Raw genomic sequence first — 22,560 nt, forward strand, 5'->3', positions numbered from 1 at the left:
AGCCGCAGGTTTTAAATGTCTCTTGGTTTTTGCTAAAGAAAGAGACAGCCCTGGTGGTTGTAAAGAAACTCTTGAATGAATTGATCCCCCTTTTCGGCCTTCCCCTTAGCTTTGGCTCAGATAATGGCCCTAGCTTTGTTGCCAAAGTATCTTAAGGTGCGCCCATGGTCCCAGAGCTCTGGTCAGGTTGAATGAGCAAATCGCACCCTTAAAGAGTTTCTGTCTAAACTTGTCCTGGAAACCCAGGAGAACTGGGTCACTCTATTCCCTCTGACCTTGCTCTGCAGCCGATGTACCCCTAATAAACTAGGTTTGAACCCCCTCTGAAATTCTTTTTGGCCAGCCCCCTCCTATTAATGCTTCCCTCATTAAGTTCCTACAGGGTCTGCAACATACCCGGTCTCAGCTTCATAAATCTGTCCAGGAAGCCCCGCCTACTCCAACTTCTGACCACCTGGGGACTCTGTCCTAGTCCGAAAACATACAGCCTCTGGTCTCAAGCCTAAGTAGAAAGGCCCTTACACTGTCATCCTGACCACACCATCTGCATTCAAGGTTAACTCCATTCCTGTCTGGTTCCACCACAGCCGTATGAAAGCAGCTACATCTGTACAATGGAAGGCAGAGCCCCTCGACGACCCCCTAAAGCTTAGACTGTTCTGACCCCCCTTCTTAATCTTCCTATTAACCCCTTCCATGGTCCCTCACAATCCCCATGCCCCCAAGTTAAGCTCTACTTGGGTAATCACTACAGGGAATAAACAGTCCTGGACTTCCCAAAGTCACCAAGACCTACATCTCCCCCTCAATACCCTTTTTGAGGGCCCACCAGCAGACTCAGGCTACCTGCTCTGTTCTACTTCAAGATGCCCAACCACATGTGCCTGCTCTTGTATCACGGCCTACAACCTCCCCTCAACTGACCTTAGTGACTCCCTGTGTGTCCCACCGGGCAGCATTAGGGGCTTGGACCAACCCTTGACCTGTTACTCTGTATCCATACAATCAAGTCTGACCCCTGGCACCCCAAACCCGATCTTACTGTCCTCAATCCTTTCGACCCTGCCTGGAGAAGCCTGGTCTCTCGGGTACTGGGACTCATTATTATCCCTTGGGTGACTATGGGGTTGCCACATGTGGGAGAGACATGACCCTGACTGCGACCAAGAAGCCTTTACCAGGTCCCCATCCCATTGGCCCAATAGGGGACCTGACCATCCCTGCCCCGTTAGGGAACCTAGCCATCCCTGCCCCAACACCTATTACTCAGGAACCCCACACCTATTAGGTTTCCTTGCTTGCCCTTTTATCGGCTGTTCATAAGACACTTAACAGCTCTAACCACATACTGGGCAAAAATTGTTGGATCTACGCTAAACCCCAGCCTCCTTACTATGTAGTGGTGGCACCAAATGCCTCCATCACCCCTACCTCCAACATGGAGAACTGCGAGTGGAGCCAACCACGGCTCACCCTTGGGGATGTGCAGGGAACAGGCCTTTGCCCTACATCATCTAACACCACTTTATCCAGTTCTAAGTATGGCTCCATTTGCAAACAAACTCAGGAGATTCAGGCCTCCAGCTCAGACTACTTCCCAGCCCCTCGAGGAGCCTGGTGAGCCGACAGCCTTACACAGTGCGCCTCTGCTACTGTGTTCCTCAGACACTAACAACATCCAGAGGGCTCCCTGTGCATCTTGGTGGCCACAATTCCCTGGGTTTCCCACCTCCCAGGTGAGGAAGACTGGCGCTCTTTTTCCCCAAAAGGCAACCAAGTTACCACCAAAGGCGAGCAATACCACTCCTCATCCCCATCTTAGTGGGCGTGGGGCTTGTGGGCTCTGCCGCCAGTGGAACGGCAGCCCTAGTCAAAGGGAATCTCAACCACAAGGCCTTAAGTGCACAGGTAAACACTGACCTCTCCCACATAGAGCAGTCCATCTCAGTCCTAGAAAAGCAAATGGACTCATTGGCAGAGGCGGCCCTCCAGAACCGCAGAGGCCTTGACCTTCTTTTTTCTCAAGCAGGGTGGTCTATGTGTGGCCCTGGGAGAGGCTTATTGTTTCTATGCTAACAACTCTGGGGTGGTGCAGGAAAGCCTGAGGTTGGTATGCCAAAATATTGCCAGTAGACAAAGGGACCTGGAAAACTCTGAGAACTGGTATCAGTCCCTGTTCTGTAGATCCCCTTGGCTCACTACCTTGGTGACGACCCTGGCTGGCCCCCTCCTCCTCCTCATTATAGCTCTGGTTGTGGGCCCCTGCCTCATTAATCATTTTCTGCAATTTGTCAAGTCCCGCATAAACTCTGTTAAACTGCTATTGGTTAAGGATCTCCATTACCGATTTGCAAATCCCAGTCCCCCTGATTCTTGTGACAGATCCCCTGAGAATGTGTCAAAGAATTGACACACTTTGGAAAAAAAAGTGGGGAATGTTATGCCCTACCCCCCCCCTTTTTCAGTTTCTCCATCTTGCCCCAGCTTACCCCACTGTTTTTACTCCCATCTCCACGGACCCCACTGTTTGTAGTCTCATCTCCATGGACCCCACTATTTGTGTTCCCTTCTCCACGGAAATAATCCTGCCTCAGCTTGTCCCACTGTTTGTGTCCCCATCTCCATGGAAATCTAATTGTGTTCTTTCCCTTTAAGTACCCTTTCTCTTCCTTTGCTCACTGCTGTTCGATTTGAGTAATTACTCCGAACAGTCGCGCTCTTCAATAAATCCACATCTAAATTTATATCCTGGTCTCGCTTGCTTTTTTTTCGCCACAACACTATCTCCAATCCTACTCCCCAGGGGTTACCATGTCCTGACTTTCCAATTCCTGCCCCCACTTGGATCTGGGTCTTCCAGTCCCAACTTCTAGGACCCTTAAAATATTCCTTCTCCTGTTTCCGTGGCTTTCAGTGTCTGCCTCTGCTCCACCTAACTTGGTGTTTTCCTGTTTCCTTTCAGAGGAATCTGTCCTCAGGTCCCCGTTATCTGGGACCCCTTGCAATCCATCTCTTGCCTTCCTGGTGCTATCTCCTACCTCCATGAGTCTTTTGTCCAGACTGGAAAGGCCAAGCTGTAGCAGGTTTCCAAGCAATGGTGGGGCCAGGGGGCAGCTGGCCGCAAGAGCCCTTTGAGCCCCTGCTATGAAGGGCCAGAACAAAGAGCAGGAGAGAAAGAAAGATTAGGAGCAGCATTGCAAGACCTGAGGCCACAAGTGTGTGTTGGAAGCAACTCAGCCCTGCTTAATACGACTTTTTCCTGCCCAGCCTCCTGGCATAAAATCCAGCCTCTGAGCCCAGCTCCTGAACTTCTGGGGCTCCAGTCCCAGGCCCTTCTGGTCCCTTTGTTGGTTTTAAATTACACATTTTTTTCAATCAATAAAAATCTGCTTTCTCACCTTCCCACCCCAAAACTAGGACCTTTTGAAGACTAAAAACGAGCCCTCTTACAAACACATATCAAGACAAATCAATCCATCAAAACCAATTTCCACCCTGGTCATGTTCCAAAACAATATTTGTCTTTTTCTGTACTCTGAGTCCTTAACCTCTCTGTGAGGAAGTAGGCAGCTTGTTTCACCATTATTCCTCTGGAATCATGGCTGGTCCTCATGCTGATCAGAATTCCCAAGTCTTTCAACATTGTTTGTCTTTACCATGTTGTCTCTCTGTCTCTGTCTCTCTCTATACATATACATATAATATACATATATATGTACACACACAGACATTATCCCAGTTTTTTGAAACCATCCCCTTTATTATTTCTTATAAGACAACAGTATTTATCACATTTACATATATTAATTTGTTAATCCATTTCTCAATTTATAGGTATCCCATGAGATTCCCATTCTTTGCCACCTCAAAGGATCTAGAAATAATTTTGTGCATCTTTAGATTTTGTTTTTCTTAAGATGAATCCCTCTCTTGATCTACCCTTTCTCTAATTCCACCTCCTCTCTCCAATTTCCCTGTTTTTTCCCTGTTGAATGAAATTTATTTCTGTACACAACTGTATGTATATGCATATGTATGTGTATGTGTGTGTATGTGAGAGAGAGAGAAGAAGCAAAAAGCAAAGGAGAGAAAGAAAGAGAGGGGTAGAGAGAGAAAAAAGAGAGAGGGAGAGAAAAAGAGATAGGAGACTGAGAGAGAAGAAAGAAAGAGAGTGGGAGAAAAATAGGAAGAGGAGAGAGAGAAGAAGAGAGAGGGGGATAAAGAGAGAGAAAGAGAGGGAGAGAGGGGAGGAAAGAGAGAGAAGGAGAGAGAAAGAGAGAAGAAGAAGAGAACAGAAGAGGGAGAAAGGTAGAGAAATAGAGGAAGAGAAAGAAGAAGGAGGAGAAGGAAAAGAAGGAGAGGGAGAAAAAAGGGGAGGGAGAGAGACAGATAGAGGGAAAGAGAAAGAGAGAAGAAGAGAGGAGAGAAAGAAAGGAGTAGAGAGAAAAAAAGAGAGGGGAAGAGAAAGAGAAGGAGATAAAGAGAGAGAAGAGAGAAATGGAATGGGAGAGAGGGAAAACAAGTCAGCAGTGAGAGAGGAAAGGAAAGAGAGTGGAGAGAAAAAGAGAAAAGAAGAGAACAGAAGAGGGAGGGAGGTAGAGAAATAGAGAGAGGGGGGGGGAGAGAGAGAGAGAGAGAGAGAGAGAGAGAGAGAGAGAGAGAGAGAGAGAGAGAGAGAGAAAGAGAGAGAGAGAGAGAGAGAACCCAAAAGGAGAAAAAGAGGAAGTGGTCAGTGTCAAAGGCAGTAGAGAGAGGGAGGTCAAGAAGGATGAGGACTGAAAAAAGACCATCAAATTTAACAATGATGAGATTTTTGGGGGGAGCAGTTTCAGCAGAATGATGAAGTGCAAAGCAAAGGAGTAAAGAGTGAGCAAGAGAAGAGGAACTACAGACGGTGTAGATGGTAGGAGGCAGGAATTAAGAGGCTACCATGTGCCAGGCACTGTGCTAAGCATTTTACAAACATTATCACATCTGGTCCTCATAATCACCCTGGGAGGTAGGTGTTATTATTATCCCTATTTTACATCTGAGGAAACCGAGGCAAGTGGGTGAAGTGACTTGCCTAGGGTAACATAGCTAGTGAGTGAGGCTACATTTGAACTCAAAACTTCTTGACTCCAGTCCCAAGGCTTTTTTATTCAGCTTTTTCAAGGACTTTGGCTAAGAAGGGGAGGAGAGTTATAGGTTGGTAGCTTGAGGTGATGGCAGGGTCTACTGTAAGGATTTTTTTAAAGGCTAGTAGAGAGTTGGACATGCTTATAGGCAACATACATAGAGGTTGGTGATTAGCTTGCCGGTGATTATGGAGGTAGTCGGCTGGAGCAGATGGAAGGGCCAGGATCAAAGACACAGGTAGAGGGGTTAGCCGTGGCAGGAATGGCCACCCCAATATTAGAGGCTTGGAAAAGCAGGAAAGACTGGGGGTGGGGTCAAGGGGTTGTGAGATAGAGAAGAAGGCTTAAAGAGTCATCGTGACTGGACAAAATTTCTTTTTCCAGTAAAGGAAGAAGGGAGAAGAGATAACATGGATTTATAGTTGATCTGGTCAGTACAGTTGTGCAATATTTGTTGGCTTGGTACAGAATGTGAATAGGAGGGGAGGAGGCCGTTGTGGGAGTCATACAGGGATGGATTAGTTGTATTTGGATAAGGGAGTGAAGGATTCCATAGTGGAGGGCAGTGGGGAGTTGACCTGGTTAACTTTGGGTTGAGAGGGACGTCAGAGCAGGGATATGGATTGAGAAGATGCCTTGGAGTGAAGGGATGGGAAAGGAGAATAGGTTTTGGGGAGGGGTGAGACCCACACAGGTAGAGAAAGAAGGAGAAGGAGTTCTGATTGGGAGAAGAATGGCAGCATTTTTGATCAAGGCTGTGGGGCACTTGGGTTTGATGATGAGGTTTAGGGTGTGACCATCCCTGTGTGGTGTAGAAGAGGAGGTCATGGGATTTGAGGTGCTTAAGGAACTGGATGGCCAGGACATTGGAGGGAGAACCAACATGAACTCAGTGAGTCCAGAAGACATTGGAATCACCTATCTTCCTAAACTCACTTCCCAGGTACCTTCCTGATTGCTGTTGAGGACACCACCACTCTTCTAGTCACCCATGCTCAGAACTCCCGATTCATCTTCAGCTTTTGACTCTAATCAACATCTTATAAGTCCTCAACATCCTTTCCATTTGTCCCCTCTTTTTGATCACAGCAGGCCTGGACTCTGGCAATGGCCTCCTAACTGAACTTGCCTCTGTCTCTCCCTCTCTTCAATGTGCCCTCTGCAAAGCTGCCAGATTGGCATTCCTGAAGTACACTCCTGACCATGCCCTTCTTTTCCTCTAGAAACTCATGTAGCTCCCCACTGCCCATAGGATAAGGTGGAAAGTCCTTGGAATTAGGGTTCAAACCCTTCCCACTCTGGCTAGAGTTTCTTTTACCAGGTTGATGACATTCCTCATCAAGACACACTTGTCATTCCTTATACATGACAGTCTATCTCCCACCTTTGAGAAGGCTGTCATTCATCCTCTTCTTCATCACCTGTGCCTCTTGTAACCCCTACCTCACTTCTAGACTTGGCTTAAGGGCAACTGGTGGGGCAGTGGTTAGAGTGTCAGAAAAATCTAGCCTCAGACAGGTAGTAGTGGTGTGACCCTTGGCAAGTCATTTAACCTCTGTTTACCTTGGTTTTCTTAAATGTAAAATGGGATAGTAATGGCACCCACCTCCCAGGGTGGTTTTGATGATCAAATGAGATGATATTTATAAAGTGCTCAGTGCAGTGCCTGGTATGTAGTAGGCACTAGATAAATGTTTATTTCTTTTCCCTACCCTTAAAAAGGCCTTTCCTGATTCATCCAATGGTTCTATTGCCTCTTGTTTCCTCCCATCACTGTGTATTTATTTGAGAATGGAAGCTTCTTGAGGGCAGGAACTGCCTCGTTTTGTATTTGTATCTTTAGCAGCTCGGTAGTGATCACATAGTAGGGACTTCATAAATGCTTTCTTGATTGTCAATCGATTCATTGGTGTCCAAGGGGACCTCTGATCTGGACCTCTCCGAGGCTCCCTGCTGTTGCCATGAGTTGTTTTGTCAGTACAGGTCGGATGTGAAGGGGAGGGCATGTACAGCAGCCCCACCCCTACCCTTTCATGCCCAGAACTCCTGCCCTGTGCACCAGCTGCCCTGATTGCTGTTTGTCTTAGTCACTGACTACATATAGTGCGAGGGTCCCTCTGGGATTCTCTTCATGCTTGGGACATCTTCTCACCTGCTGCCTGCTCCAGCCCAAAGCATTGCAGTTCTGGGACCATAACTGAATCTACTCTGTCACTGCCTTCGGAAAGGGTATGTCATTCTGCTTCCTCATAGAACCTCTCACCATCTCTAAATTTCTGAACCAAAATCTCCCTAGCTATCACTCCCCTATATAAGTTGTCTTCCCCCTGTTAGAATGGGCAGGTTATTTACTTTGGAATTCCTTATCTCTGAGCTTAGCACACACAGTGAGCATTTAATAAAGATCTTTTTGTTCACACATGGAGGGGGAGGGAGTCTAACTGGATGTTTTAGTGCTTTTATACATTCATTAGCTATATAGTGTTTATAGAGTTTATGTGTTCACAGCTTCTTGTGATTCCTTTGCAACTTTATATATTTTATTTGGACAGCAAATAAAGGCTGTCCTATACCTGACACGCATCTAGGACATTCAGTGCCTGTAAAGGACTTGGGAACACTTGCTACATTCATTTTGGAAATAAATAAGCCCAGACCTGTAATTTTACCGATGCAACGAACTCCTGGTGAAGAACCTCCTTCTTTCAATTTAGATTAGCAACTGTTCAGCAATTTATAATCTTAGGGAGTTGGTTGGGGGGCTCTGAAAAGTTAATTGTCTTCCACCGTGTCACTGACTCAGTATGTGGAGGACTTGAACTCAGGCCTTCCTGATTCTAAGGCTGGCTTTCTGTCCTCTATGCCTTATTGGCTCTAAAGCTACACTGTGAGAATATTTAGAGATTTTTCTTGAGATTTCCAGATGGAAGCAATGATCCAAAGACAGAAACTGACCATCTTTTGGTTAGCTCCAGTCCATGTGAACCCAGAGTATTTGGTGGAGATCAGGGTGGGGGGGGGGAGATCTGAATCCACATAAGTCATTTCACCCACTTCACAACACAAAAGTATTCTCCAGCGGATAAGTGGTCAAAGAAAATGCGTAAATTTTTTTTAAAGTCAAACTATTAGTAATTTTATGGAAGACTACTCTAAATCACTAATGATAAGAGAAATGCAAATCTAAATAATTCTGAGTTTTTTCTTCACAGCCAGAAAATTGGCAAAGACAATGAAGGATGAGAATAGTTCATGTTGCAGGGGCTGTGGAAAGACAGGCATACCAATACATTGCTGATGGAGTTGTGAATTTTTTCTATGATTCTGGAAAGCAATGTGGAATGACCAGTTAATAGACAAATATTTATTAAGTTCCTATTATATTACAGGCACAGATGATAAAATACAATGAAACAATTTTGCTAAGTGAGTGATGATAGACTTTGACCCAGATATCCCGTTGCTAGACATCTATCCCAAGAAGGTCAAAACTCCAGTATCCCCCCAAAATATTCAGAGAAGACCTTTTTGTAGTAGCAAGAGCTGGAAATGCTGTAGATGCCCATTGGTTGGGGAATGGTTATATAAGTTGTGATATCTGAATGAGATGGAATACTACTGTCTGGGAAGAGGCGATGAATATAGACCATAAGAGAGTCATGGGAGGACGTGTCAACTGAAATAGTATGAACTAAATAGAGGTCAGTAAACCTTAGGTCTTACAAAGTGACTACAACAATGTAAAGGCAAAGAACAGCAACAAACACAGGAAAAATGCTGTATAACAGTAAAGCTCTAGGCAGCTGGGTGGTGCAGTGGATAGAACACTGGGCTGGGAATCAGGAAGACTCCTCTTCCTGAGTTCAAATCCAGCCTCAGACATTTACTAGCTGTGTGACCCTGGGCAAGTCACTTAACCTTGCTTGCCTCAGTTTCCTCATCTGTCAAATGAGCTGGAGAAGGAAATGGCAAATCACTCCAGTATCTTTGTCAAGAACCCCCTCCCCAAAAGGGGTCATGAAGAGTTGGACATGACTGAAATAAATGAAAAACAGTAAAGCTTAAACATGGGAGAGAACAATGGACCCCCTTCCTTTCTGTGCAGAAGTGATGGAGTGAGGGAGTGAACTCGATTGATGTGTAGGTGTAACCAGAATGGCCTTTGTTTTCTTTGAGCGACTCAATTTATCTCAGTGAGCTTTACTAGGTGCTAAGCCCCAGACCCAAACCCCATTAGGTGTTAATGTAATCCATGTGGATGTGAACCTCCCAGGGTCCTGAGGGGAGGGGCCAACTCAAGAACCAATCACCAGAGCTTGAGCTCTGGTAATTCAGATGATGTTTGATGTCTGAAGCCCTATAAGAAGGGAGGACAGAGCCATTGGTGCGGGGCTTTGGAGATGGTGTTGATGAGGAGACTCCGGGCAGCTGTAGCTAAGGAGCCCTCCAGCTTGTCAACCCGGATGTTGAAACTTTGTTGAACTCTGGTAACTATGTGTTGGGATTGAATCAGACAAAGTCTGTTGATATTTGTAATTTGTTTGCATTTTGTTTTGAAGTTCAGGGTGCTGTGTTTTTTTTCCCCTGAACTAACTGAATAATATTTGAATGCTGAATTAAAAGTAAGCTTGTCAACCCCTTCAACCTTGCTTCCCTTAATTAAGCAGATCAAAAGAACCTGTGCTGTTGGCAGCTTTCTGGGTGCTGGCTGTGGGTGAATCTTATACCACCACAGAAGCTGCTACCTGGATTGTTGAAACAGTAGGTTGGTTTTGCCAAGCTGATAGCTGTGGAGGATGGCCAGAGGAGGAAGAGATATATTGGGAAATGGAGGTGATGTAAAAAAAAGATACTGATAATTTCTTTAAAATAAGGAGGTTGTGGATTAGATAACCTTTAAAACTCTTCTGATTCTGAATTTTGATTCCGTGAGTGAGGGGAGATTGCTTTCAGTCTGGGATGTGAGATCCAGAGCAGGAGCTCTCCAGAAAAGAGTCAGAGTGTATAGGATTGAGCGTTGTACTCAGGGAGTCTGGAAGAGATGGCTTCAGATGCCACTTCTGATATGAATTATCTCTAGGTTTTCATGCTCTTCCTGGTTCTCCTTCTACCTGCCTGATTGCTCCTTCTCGGTCTTTTGCTGAATCTTCATCCAGGTCACATGCAATGATGGTGAGCGTTGCCCAAAGCTCTGTCTTGGGCTCTCTTCTCTTCTCCCTTTCTCTCATTTAGTCCTCCCATCATCAGCTTCAATAGATCTCTTGTCAGACCTATGGATTCAGTCCTCACCTCTCTTCTGACCTCCAATCTTGCTTTTCCTACTTCCTCTCAGACATCTTGAACCAGATATCTTGTAGACATTTTAAACTGGCCATGTCCAAAATTAAATTCATTATCTTCTCCCCCCCCCCCAACCCTTCCCTTCTTCCTGATTTCCATATTACTGTTGAGGGTACCACCATCTTTCTGGTCATCCAGGCTCAAACCTCACTTGACTCCTCTCTCACTCCTCATATCCTGTCAGTTGCCGAGTGTACCCTCATAGCATCTCTCCAGTCACCCGCTTTCCTTCTCTGACAACGCAGTCACTCTGGTGCAGGTCCTCATCGCCTCAATCCTGGACTATTTCAATAGTTTTTGGGGTTGGTTTCCCTCCCTCAAGTCTCTCCCCATTCCAATCCATCCAGCTGAGTAGAACTCAGTTGTCAAACTGATCTTCCTAGATGGCAAAGTGGATAGAGCAGGGCCTGGAGTAAGGAAGACTCATCTTCATGAGTTTGGATCCGGCCTGACACTTACTACTGTGTGACCCTGGGCAAGTCATCTAACTCTGCTTGCTTCAGAAGGAAATGGCAAACCACTCCAATATCTTTGCCAAGAAAACCCCCGATGGGGTCATGGAGACTCGGACATAACTGAAACAACTGAACAACAATGTAACCCACTACACACACAGAGACACACACACACACATGCACACGTGTTTATGTGTATATGTACACATATATATCCCGTAGACAAAAGTTCTTTTGAGTCTTCAGCAATTTTTAAGAGTAATGGGTTACTGAGACCAAAAAAGCTTGAGAAGTGCTAACTTAGAGCATTGGTTTATGGGCATTGATACATAGGTAAAAATTCAAGAAATGGGTTTGAATCAACTCAAGATGAAATAACAGAGGTAGTCACCAGATGGCGCTTGACTCAAGCTTGTTCCTCCCTGTAGGTGCCTGCGTGTCTTTGGAGAGATTGACACTTTTTATCAGGGTGCAATATTGCTTTAGGCCACAAGAGGGAGAGCGAAGCCAGCAAAACTATGCCTTTCTGCTATCCCACCCACACAAGCGTAGCAGTATTTTTACCCACTTACTTTCCTTATTCTCCAACTAAAGAATGCTCCAGTTAGAGATTCAGGTTCAAATCCTTCCTTGGATGCTTGCAACGAGTGTACCTTGTGCAGGTCACATCATATCATGTCCATGGGCTTCAGTTTTCTCATCTTTAAAATGGGGGTGGGGAGTGGGATGGACTAGAAAGCGCACAAGACCCCCTCCCACTCTGGATCCATGATCTTGTGGGTAACGATAACCTCCTTTCCTTTTCCCCCCTCCTACCCCTCTCCCCATGCCCCATTAGCTGCCCCGTTGTCCCCAGGGTTCAGGGCAGCTCTTGACTCCATTCAGAAGTCCAAAAGAAATACAGATAACATCTCTTTTTTCCTGTCATGGTGCTCCAGCTCTGTGCTCCTTGTTGCAAAGAGTTCAGTTTGTGGGCAAAGGGGATGAGCTGGTGTCGGTCTGATCGGCCCCAGTTGGACACATGGTATTTTGACCCCAACATCATGATGTCGTTTTGGACCTCTTTGAATAAGAAAGATAACTTTACTGAGCCATGTGCTCAGCGTGAAATCGCTGGGTCAAAGGGCGTAAACTGTTTAGTGATTTTTTCTGCCATAATTTCAGATTTTTTTTTCAGAATGATAGGCCCAGTTCACAGCTGCACTAATGGTGTATTCCTGTTCCTTTCTTCCCACAGTCCCTCCAACACTGACCGTTTCCATTTTTGGTCATTTTTGCCAATTTGCTCGATGTGAGGTGAAATCTTAGAGCTGTTTAAAATGTGCATTTCCCTTTATTATTAGTGATTTGGAGTCTGTGCAGCCTGGAATAATGGATAGAGCATAGGCCTCGAGGCTAAGAAGATTCTTATGACACATACACTAGTCGTATGACCCCAGGAAAGCCGCATAAGCACCATAAACCTCAGAGAAGGTACTGACCTGCATTGCTGAAGGGACTTTCTCACTCATGAGTTTCCTAAATCAATGAAACCATGGGTCCAGTCCCCGATTCTTTCATCTGTTAGTAGATTGTTGTCAATTGTTCTTTTGAAGACTTCCTGTTAGGGGCAGCTAGGTGGCATAGTGAGTAGAGCACAGGCCCTGGAGTCAGGAGGACCTGAGTTCAAATGTGGCCTCAGACACTTGACACACTTACTAGCTGTGTGACCTTGGGCAAGTCACTTAACCCCAGTTGCCCTGCCTTCCCCTCTCCAAACAAACAAAAAAGAAAACATCCTGTTCGTATTTCCTTTTATCTCTTATCCTATGGGGAATGTCTCTGTGTCCTCTACAGTTGAGATATTTCTATACATCTTGGATATCAAACTTTCATCAGTTCATATCTGATGGAGCTGTCAACTGGGTGACCCTGGGCAAATTACTTAGCGTCTCAGTGCTGTTTGCAATAGACTGAGACTATGAGAGGCATAGAGGGTGCTGACCTGCACCATGGAGGGAGTTTCCCCACTTGGGAGTTCCCTAGGCCTATGAAATCACTGGTCTGGTCCCAGTCCCTGTCCCTATTTGATGCAAATATATATTCTCTGCTTCTCCCCACCCCAAGTAGATAATTTCCCTTCTTCTATTTTTATTGATATGTTTTCTTAAGCAAAACCTTTTACACTTTGCGTAATTTAAACTTACTGCTTTTTTTTTATGACCACATAGTCTATTCTTTTAGGCTGCTAGGTGGTGCCATAGTGCACTTACTGCCTGTGTGACCCTGGGCAAGTTACTTTACCCCATTTGATTTAGTTTCCTCATCTGTAAAACGGACTGGAGAAGGAAATGGCAAATGGCTCCAGTGTCTGTGCCAAGAAAACCCCAAATGGGGAAGAGTCAGACGTGACTGAAATAACCGAACAAGAAGAAGAAGAAGAAGTCTATTCTTTGCCACCATCATCATCACCGCTGTGGCCACAGCTGGAAGAAGTTTTCTTGCTAAGCTGGTACCATACAGACATATGCTTCTGCTCATGGAGGATCCAACTGGACCCAGACTCAGTTCTGAGTTCTAATCCAGCCTCAGACACTTACCGGCTTTGTTTTTAATCACTTAAACACAGTCTGCCTCAATTTTCTCATCTGTGAAATGGGGCTAATGATAACATTTCTCAGGGATGCAAGGAAATAAAATAGCTGGAAAGTGCTTTGCAAACCTTACAAGTGCTGTATAAATGCTGGTTATTATGCAAGGAAGGAGGATGGATGGATGGGTTCCCTGTGCATTGTGGAGTAGGTGCACAGCACGGTGAGCGTCCTTGTCCCTCCCACCGCACCTCAGCTCTAATAATCTTGTGAACGGAAGCCAAGTATGAGTCACACGGCTTTGAAAAAAAAACACTGAAAGAAGCTGGAAGGAAGACACATAAGGGGAGAGATGCTACGGTTACTGTATCCACGCTGGGACCAATCAGGAGCAGCAGAAGCGATGAAGATGCTGGTCCCTGAACAGGGGCCATCTCTCTGCACTAGAAGACCTGACGCTGTTCCTTCTACAGGCAGGGCTTAGACAGCTGGACAGCTGGGACCCGCCACGATGGGGAAAGTCCACTTGGGGCTGATGCTGGTCCTCTCATGAGCATCTGAGCTATTCCTCCTCTCTCTGGGGAAGACAAAAGGGCTATGTGGCCACCAGCTTGCTCAGGCCCTGGACACTGTGACAACCCCATGCGTCAAGTCCACAGTTTAGAAGAAGAAGGTAATGTTTTGTTTTCGTTGTTGTTCAGTTGTATCAGTCGTGTCTGACTCTTTGTGAACCATCTGGGGTTTTCTTGGCAGAGATACTGCAGCGGTTTGCCATTTCCTTCTCCAGCTCATTTGACAGATGAGGAAACTGAGGCACACAGAGTGAAGTGACTTGCCCAGGGTCACCCAGCTAGTGGTTTGCCATTTCCTTCTCCAGCTCATTTGACAGAAGAGGAAACCGAGGCACACAGCGTGAAGTGACTTGCTCGGGGTCACATAGCTAGTAAGTGTCTGAGGCTGGATTTGAACTCAGGGAGATGAGCCTTCCTTTCTCCACTCATCACTGCAACAAAATAATGATAGCTAATATTTCTTTACATGAGATTCACAAAGTGTTTTACACATAATATTTCATTTGCTCCTCATTCCAACACTACTGGGTAGGTGCTATTATTATCCCCATCTTACAAATGGTGAAACTGAGATAAAGAATAATTAAATGATTTGCCCAGTGTCCCACAACTAACACGAATCTGAGGCAAGATTTGAACTCAGGTCTTCCTTCAGTGTTGTTTCCACTATACCACTTAGCTGCCTCTGGGCACTGACAGAAGCTCGCAGTAACATAAAGCATCAAAGAATTCAAGTCAACACACATTTATTAATTGTCTTCTACTTACCAGGCTTACCACCTTCTACTTACCACGTGGGTAGCGACGTGGTACAGTGGATAGAGTGTTGAGTCTAGAGTCGGGAAGACTCAGACACTTCCTAGCTGTGAGACCCTGGGCAAGTCACTTCACCCTGTTTGCCTCAGTTTCCTCATCTGTAAAATGAACTGGAGAAGGAAATGGCAAACCGCTGCAGCATCTCTGCCGAGAAAACCCCAAATGAGGTCACAAAGAGTTGGAAACGACTAAAAAAAAGCGACTCAACAATAACACTTACCATGCCCTGTGCTAAGGGCTGGGGATGCAAAGAAAGGCAAAAATCCTTCCTTTAAGGAGTTCTCAGTCTGATGGAGGAGACTTCTTGTAAATAACTATGTATTAACAATATATAGACAGGAGAAGTTGGAGGTCATCAAGAGAGGGAAGGCACTGGCATCTCAAGGGTGGAACTTTGACTTTGGGGACTCCACAGCATACGAGGGATGGAAGGAGCAGTTGAAGAAGATAGTGAGGATTGATGGGCTTTCTGCTGTGTGAGCAGGAGGCGGGGTTTGTCCATGGAGCAATACATGGAATCGACTTCCAAAACTCTTGGTCTTTTAGGGAACTGTCTCAGAAAATTGCCCATTTTGAGAAGGAAGACCTTGAAACCAGCTGAAGGAAGGGGCCATCAGAGGGATCATTAAAGAGTCTGATAGCCCATAGGCTTACCCCAAATTGAAGAGGATTGAGACGATACGGATGTATGTAGGTGATCAATTTTATGCCTGGAATTTTACGACTGAAAGGAAGACCTGAATTAAAATCCTCAGATTTTCTAGTTGTGTGACCCTAGGCAAGTCACCTCACTGGTATCTGCCTCAATTTCCCCATCTGTAAAACTGGGGGTGTGTGTCCAATGGTGCTTAATAAATTCCCATTGAAGAATTGATTGATTCATTAATTAAACAATTGGCCTCAGAAGGCCATACACAAATGTATAAGATATGGATAACAAATGTGGAGGAGGTAGATAAACCTGAGTGCTCTAAGTTTTGGGGAAATATTTGCTCCACTGTCCAGACACAAACAAGACAAAGTAGAAAACCTAATGTCAGCAGTTAATTTTGACCTCATAGGAATCACTGAGAATCGTTGAGATGAGATTTATGAGAGAAATACGACCCTGGAAGAGTAGACCTTATTCAAAGGCATGATGATAGATATAACAGAAAGTGAGTAGCGTTAAATATTAAGAAGACAGAGTCATGGGAGAAAATCCAGAAACCAGAGATGGGAAGTATGGTGGAGACAATTTGGGTGAATATTCATGGAAGCAGTAACAGAAATCCAAGTGAGCATTAGAAAAGGGTGGGCAAAGGCCAGGTGATATTTCTTTTATTCTGTCATGTATCTCCTTGTTGCAGTGGAATCTCTTGTGACCTTGAAGCAATCTTACTTCCTACGTCCCCTCTTTCACAGAGAAGTTAAGGACAAACTCATTTCTAGGGCAGGGTCTCAGGATTTTGCTCCAGCCAGTGCCCCATTGAATTATTCTGGGCCTATGGATAAATACAAGTATGTAGGTAGCAAAAACAAAGCCTTTCTAGGCTATACAAGTATGATAGATTTCAGGCTAGGGTTGGGGTATACCTCACCTAATTGGGTAAGAATGTATTTGTCTTAGAAATCTAATCAAAAGGGATTTAAATAGAAAATGAATTGGATTGGGTAGTAGGTGGAGTATGTATATTAACAACCTCTTTAGGGTTCTTGGTGTCTTAAATTGTTTTGTCTCTTGTCTATAATTCCTATTTTGGAGAGGTTTGTGAGATCATGGGGATCAAAGAAAATGTCTAGTCACTTGACCCAGGTGTCCCATTAGGTCTTTAGAATAGCTTCATTGCCTTTTAGGGGGAAAACTAGCCTTGCCTGCATGGAGAAAATGTTTCCCCTAATGTACACCCAACAATTTTGGGGGTACAGGAGACTAAAGAACTGATTGGGATAATGGTGGAAATTGGGAGTTTCCTATGTATATTTGCTAAGCTAGATGCCAGAGAGAGCAGTAACTATGTAGGGAAAAGAGTAGCTGAGCACTAAACTTTGCCCAATTTGTCTCAAATACCTATACATGTGCAAACAAAGTATACTCAACAAGCAAGATGTCCTGGAGGTCCCAATGGAAAGAGGCAAATTGGACCTCATTGGGTGTGGAATGGGAGGAATGCTGGAACTATCACAAGGACCAGCCTTGGTCTCTGATATTATTTTTATGACACTGGGTAAGTTACTTACCATCTGCGGACCTCAGTTTTCTGGTCTGTAAAATGTGGAGGTTGAAGTGGATTACCTCTAAGGTCCTTTTGATTTCTAATGTATGCTAGTAAGTACATGTCCTGGTGGGATGAGACCTCTGACTGGAATATGGTACTGGATGGATATACCTCATGACCTCTTGAGCCTCTCCAAAATAGGAATTGTACACAAGAGATAAAACAGTTTCAGCTGTCTTGACAGTCTAAGATACTAAGAACCCTAATGTGGCAACAAATGAATGGACCTTTTGAATAACTTATTCAAATAGGTAAATATTTAGGTAAAGAATGGGGGCAGAGTAATGTATATTAAGAAGATGCTCATGTGAGGAAATCCAGGAACCAAAGTGGAAGCATGATGGTGAGATGAATGAGAAGCCCAAGAGACAGTTTCTGCATAATTAATAATCAATTTATTAATTAGGCTAGCAAATAATCAATAAATTGATGGTCAGTGGTCTCTCTTGGTAACCAAAGACAAAACCATGGGGATCCCTGAATGCTTAAGTACCTTTGGAAAAAGAGGTGCCCCGATAGGTGAAAATCAACCCTGATTGGTGAACAATTAATGAAGGGGTGGACATATTAATGAGGAGGTGGGATAAAAGTCTTCTGTTCCTCCTGCTAAGAATGTGATTTGATCAAGAGACTCAGCTTCCTGGGGGGAACAGAACTTTGTTCAACTGGATGCCAGCTCCTTTTCAGATCTGGAGACACACATACACATACATATGCACACAGAAGCATTCTGACTTCTCTCTGCTTCTCAGTCCTCTAGCCGGACAGCCATGCCACTTTCTCAGGAAGAGCATGATTACATCCTTACATAACACAACACAATTCTGCAACCACCAGAAACCATGGGAGGAAATGGAAGAATGTGTTCTGAAGAGCATAGGAGGAGTTCAAGATGCAGCCCAAGATGACCTACCCTGGAAACTTGAGTCTAATCTTCATTGAAAAAAATTTAAAAATTGTTCACTAACAGGAGGCATTTGAAGCATTCCTTCAAAGAAAACAACACACAAGGAAATTATTTTCTTTTCAAATACTTGACAACAGAAATATAAGAAAAGTAAACCAACATGACAACTAAGCAAGTCAGAAAAAAGAAAGAGTTGACAATGAGAACCGCATAATAATGGAGATCCCACCTAGAATTTTTTTTCAAAAAGTTGGTTAGTTGGTGGTTATCCTTCCTTCTGGAAGCTGACCAAAATGACATCACTATGTGAGAGTCAAGTTACAGTGTGTCCGACTGACTGATCAGACCAACACAAGCTTGGAAGGCTCTACAACAGGTCAGGCACAAACAGTCCATGTGAACACTTGGGGTGGATTTTCTAAATCTGTGCAGCTCACATATCCTTTGAGCTACTTCCATTCTGCTTTGCTCACAGAACAGAGCACCTTTTCTGGTGTGAGCATGCCATGCTGGGTGGTCCTTTGCCAGTGTCTCCCATGTCATACAATCAATTCCAAAGTTCTTCAGAGAGACCTTGAGAGTGTCCTTGTATTGCTTCTTCTGACTACTTTGTGAGTGCCTTGCTTGCATGAGTTCTCTGTAAAATGGTGTTTTAGGCAAGTGTATGTTTGGCATTTGAATAATGTGCTCAGCCCATTGGAGTTACACTTTCACAGTAGAGTTTGAATGCTTGGCAGTTTAGTGTGAAAGGACTTCAGTGTCTAGTCCCTTATCCTGCCAGGTGATCTTCAGAATCTTTCTAAGACATTTCAAAAGGAAGGAATTCAGTTTCCTGGCATGGTACTGTCCAGGTTTCACAAGCATACAACAATCAGGTCATCACAATGGCTCTGTAGGCCTTCAGTTTGGTAGTTACTCTAATGCCTCTTCTCTCTCACACTTTCCTTTGGAGCCTCCTAAACACTTTACTAGCTCTGGCAATGCATGTGTCAACCTCATAATCAATGTGCACATCCCTGGAAAGGATACTGCCAAGGTAAGTGACTTATCCACAGTATTCAAAACTTCTCCATTTGCTGTAACTTATGGTTCCATGTATAGATGGTGTGGTGAAGGCTGGTGGAGCACCTATGTTTTCTTAGTGTTAATTGTTAGGCTAAAATTAGCACAAACAGCAGACTTTGTTACATCTCAGAGGCTGCATGGAGTGCACAATCATCTGCAAACAAAAGAATCATGCACTAACTCTCCCTCCACTTTAGTTTTGGCTTGTAATCTTTGCAAGTTAAATAATTTACCATCAGTTCATTAGCTGACCTTGATGTTATGTTCATCCTTGTTGAAGGTATCTGACAACATTGCTGAAAACATCATGCTAAAAAGCATGGGAGCAAGCACCCAGCCCAGTTTCACTCCATTGGTGACTGAGAAAGTGCAAGAGCATCTTCCACTATCCAGAACCCAGGCAAGCATGCCATCATGAAAGTGATGTACAGTGCTGATGAGCCTTCTCTAGGCAACCAAAATATTTTTCGACATAATTTTCTGTGAGCCCTCATGACTGAGAGTATGAAAGGCTTTGGTCAGATCTACGAATGTTGTATACAGACCTCTGTTCCGCTCTTGGCATTTCTCCTGGAGTTGTCGGGCAGCAAACACCATATCTTCTGTTCCTCAGCCCTTTCTGAAGCCACACTGGCTCTCAGGTAGATGACCATTTTCCAGGTAAAAGGTCAGCCTATTAAAAAGTACTCCGGCAAGAATCTTGCCAGCAATGACTAAGGGAGAGACCCTCCCATGATTGTCACAGGACCATCTATTTCCTTTACCTTTACAGAGATGGACAATGGAGGCATCCTTGAACTGCTAGGGGATAACCTCCTCTTGCCGTATAACCTGGAAAATTTCAGTCAGCTTTTATGTGAGCAATACCACACCCCCCCCCCATATTGCAAATCTTAGCTGGAATAGAATTAGCACCAGGTGATTTTCCCCATGAAAGGCATTCAAAAGCTCTTCTTCGTTGGAAATTTGGCTAGAGAAGGATTGACATCATCCTAAGGTAAACAGTCAATGGTCTCAGCATTGACTGATGGTCTGTTGAGATGCACTATAGGTCTTTGGCCCATAAATAGCCTCCAGGGGCTCATAAAATTCTTTGGACTATTACTTTCAGCAAAAAACTGAATTTCCTTTGCCTTCTTGCTGAGCCAAGAATCCTGCATATCTCTAAGCTTCACTTGTACTTTACTTTTGATTTAACTCCATCAAAACATAAACACTGCCTTCTTAGGGATGAGTGAACTATGTTGCTGGTAAACCCTGTGGAGTTCTAATTCTTCATTTAGCAGCTTCTGAATTTCCCTGGCATTTTCATCAAACCAGTCTTGGTGTTTGTGAGTGTTCTGACCCAGATGAGCAAATGCGGTGCTGTACACCAAATCTCTTAAAGCGGCCCACTCCTTTTCTGCTCCACCGTTGCCAACCGTGTGTTGGCTCAACTTTCCCTCCAAGTTAACAACAAACTGTTCGTATAAGGAGAAGTGCTCTAATCTGTTGACATTAAGTCTTCTGGTAGTCATCTAGCTTTGGGGCTGCCGTTTTTGTTGAATGCAAATATTTAGCTTGGAGAGGGTAAGTCTATGATCAGTCCAGGGCTCTGTGCCAGACATTGCCTTTGTCACTCTCAGTAACTGTCTGTCTCTTCTTCTTACAATGGCATAGTCCATCAAATGCCAGTGTTTGCTTTGAGGAAGTTTTATCATATTTAGGTAAATAGAAGACAGTGTTGGTGATGAGAAGGTCACGAGATGCACAAGTCTTTAGTAGTAAGTGCCCATTGCTGTTGCTGTTTCCAGCTCCATTCCTCTCAATGACACCCTGCCATGTCTGGTAGTCTGTGCGTATTCTAGCATTAATTATAAGCTTATCCTCTTTTGGCACACTGATGATGGTCTTCAGGTCTTCATAACATTTTTCTTTGACCTTATCAGGGTTTGTCATGGTGGGAGCATATGCACTGATGATGGTAGCGTGGCACATTCCTGGAAGTCATATTCACATTGCCACGAGCCTGTCATCCACTCCTTTTGGTAAGCATACAAGCTTGCTGACTAGATTAGTCTTCATTTCAAAACCTTACCAGGGAGGATGAAGATAGAGGAGAATGTGTGATATCCCCTATTCAAGTCAGTGGCAAATAATGAAGGGAAAATTACTCTGGTGGTCTCTTGGGAAGAAAAAGGATTATTGGAGAATGGATGAGATGGCAAAGGGAGGGATTGAAACGGGGAAATGTAGGGGCATGTGTGGGTGCTCTGTATTGTTTTTGCCTATGTAGGTTTTATGAGTTTACATGGGTCCATCCAGAAGTAGCCTGAGGGGAGACAAGAACAGATATCTCTAGAGTTTCTTCCCCTACCCTTCTCTGAGGAAGACTTTGATTATGCCAGGAAAGGGAAGCAGGAACTTGGACCAGAGGCTAGACAATCTTCTTTCCTCACAGAGAGGGGATACTGAGCTAGAATTTTATCTATATTCTCCCTGTTAGTCTACAGGAAATAATTTTTAGGTTCAAGCCAGACTCCTGATGGCTATCCCTTAGTAGGAAAGGAGGGCCCCAAGCTGTTTATCCAAGACTTCATTCCTTTCCCACCAAATTCTAGTTCCGTGCTGAACACACATAGCAAATAGCAAAGACAGACATTTATCTAAGCTAACAGCTAAACAGAAAGCAGAGGAAAAATACATATGAGAATGAGATCTTCCATTGAGAGAAAAGTAATTCAACCAAGACAGAGACTCAGATCTTATCCAAGAGGAAATTCCTCAAAGCCTCTGGTGGTGAAGCAAGCTGTGAAGAGGAACATGATCAAGGTTGCTGGGTCCTTTTCATGTCAGCTTCTTTCCAGAGTCTTTCTCTCCCGTAAGGGACCTGAGAAGATTTAGAACAGTGTGACTTCTCCCTTAAAGCTGGAGGACAGAAGACCAGAGTCTCTCTTCTCACAAGGTCTTCCAAACTCTACCCCTCATGGCTTTGAGGTTTCAATCTTTACTGAGGAGAAGAGTCCCATACAAATAGGCTTTGAGGCTCAGGTAACAAAAAGAAAGCAGGAAAATCCCAATTCAGTAGTGAGAGGGGTTTTCATTGACGAATACTCTCATGGGGTCAGAAAGATGTTGTATACTGAGGGACTGGGACCTTATGATGGGTATAATTTACAGGGATTTGTTGCTTAGAGTGATCACTACCTCTGAGAGAATGTTGTGTGCCCGTGGACACCATCCTGCCTTGGGAGAAACGAAGTCAGATCTTCTGGAAGCAACTGAAACCCAGAAGGGTGGTGGGGCATGGGCCTGGTGAGGTTTCTTGGCAAATGGAAAAAAATTATACTGGGGAATGCAAAGGGAAATGATAAACCATATAATCAAGGACATAGGAAATTTCCTATCCTTTCTGTCTCTTGTAGGAATTGACATGTCTAAGAGGGAGTAATAAAAGGGGACAGGGGATGAGATTTAGAAG

This window comes from Trichosurus vulpecula, chromosome 2 (genome assembly GCF_011100635.1).
Source record: "Trichosurus vulpecula isolate mTriVul1 chromosome 2, mTriVul1.pri, whole genome shotgun sequence".
NCBI lineage: Eukaryota > Metazoa > Chordata > Mammalia > Diprotodontia > Phalangeridae > Trichosurus > Trichosurus vulpecula.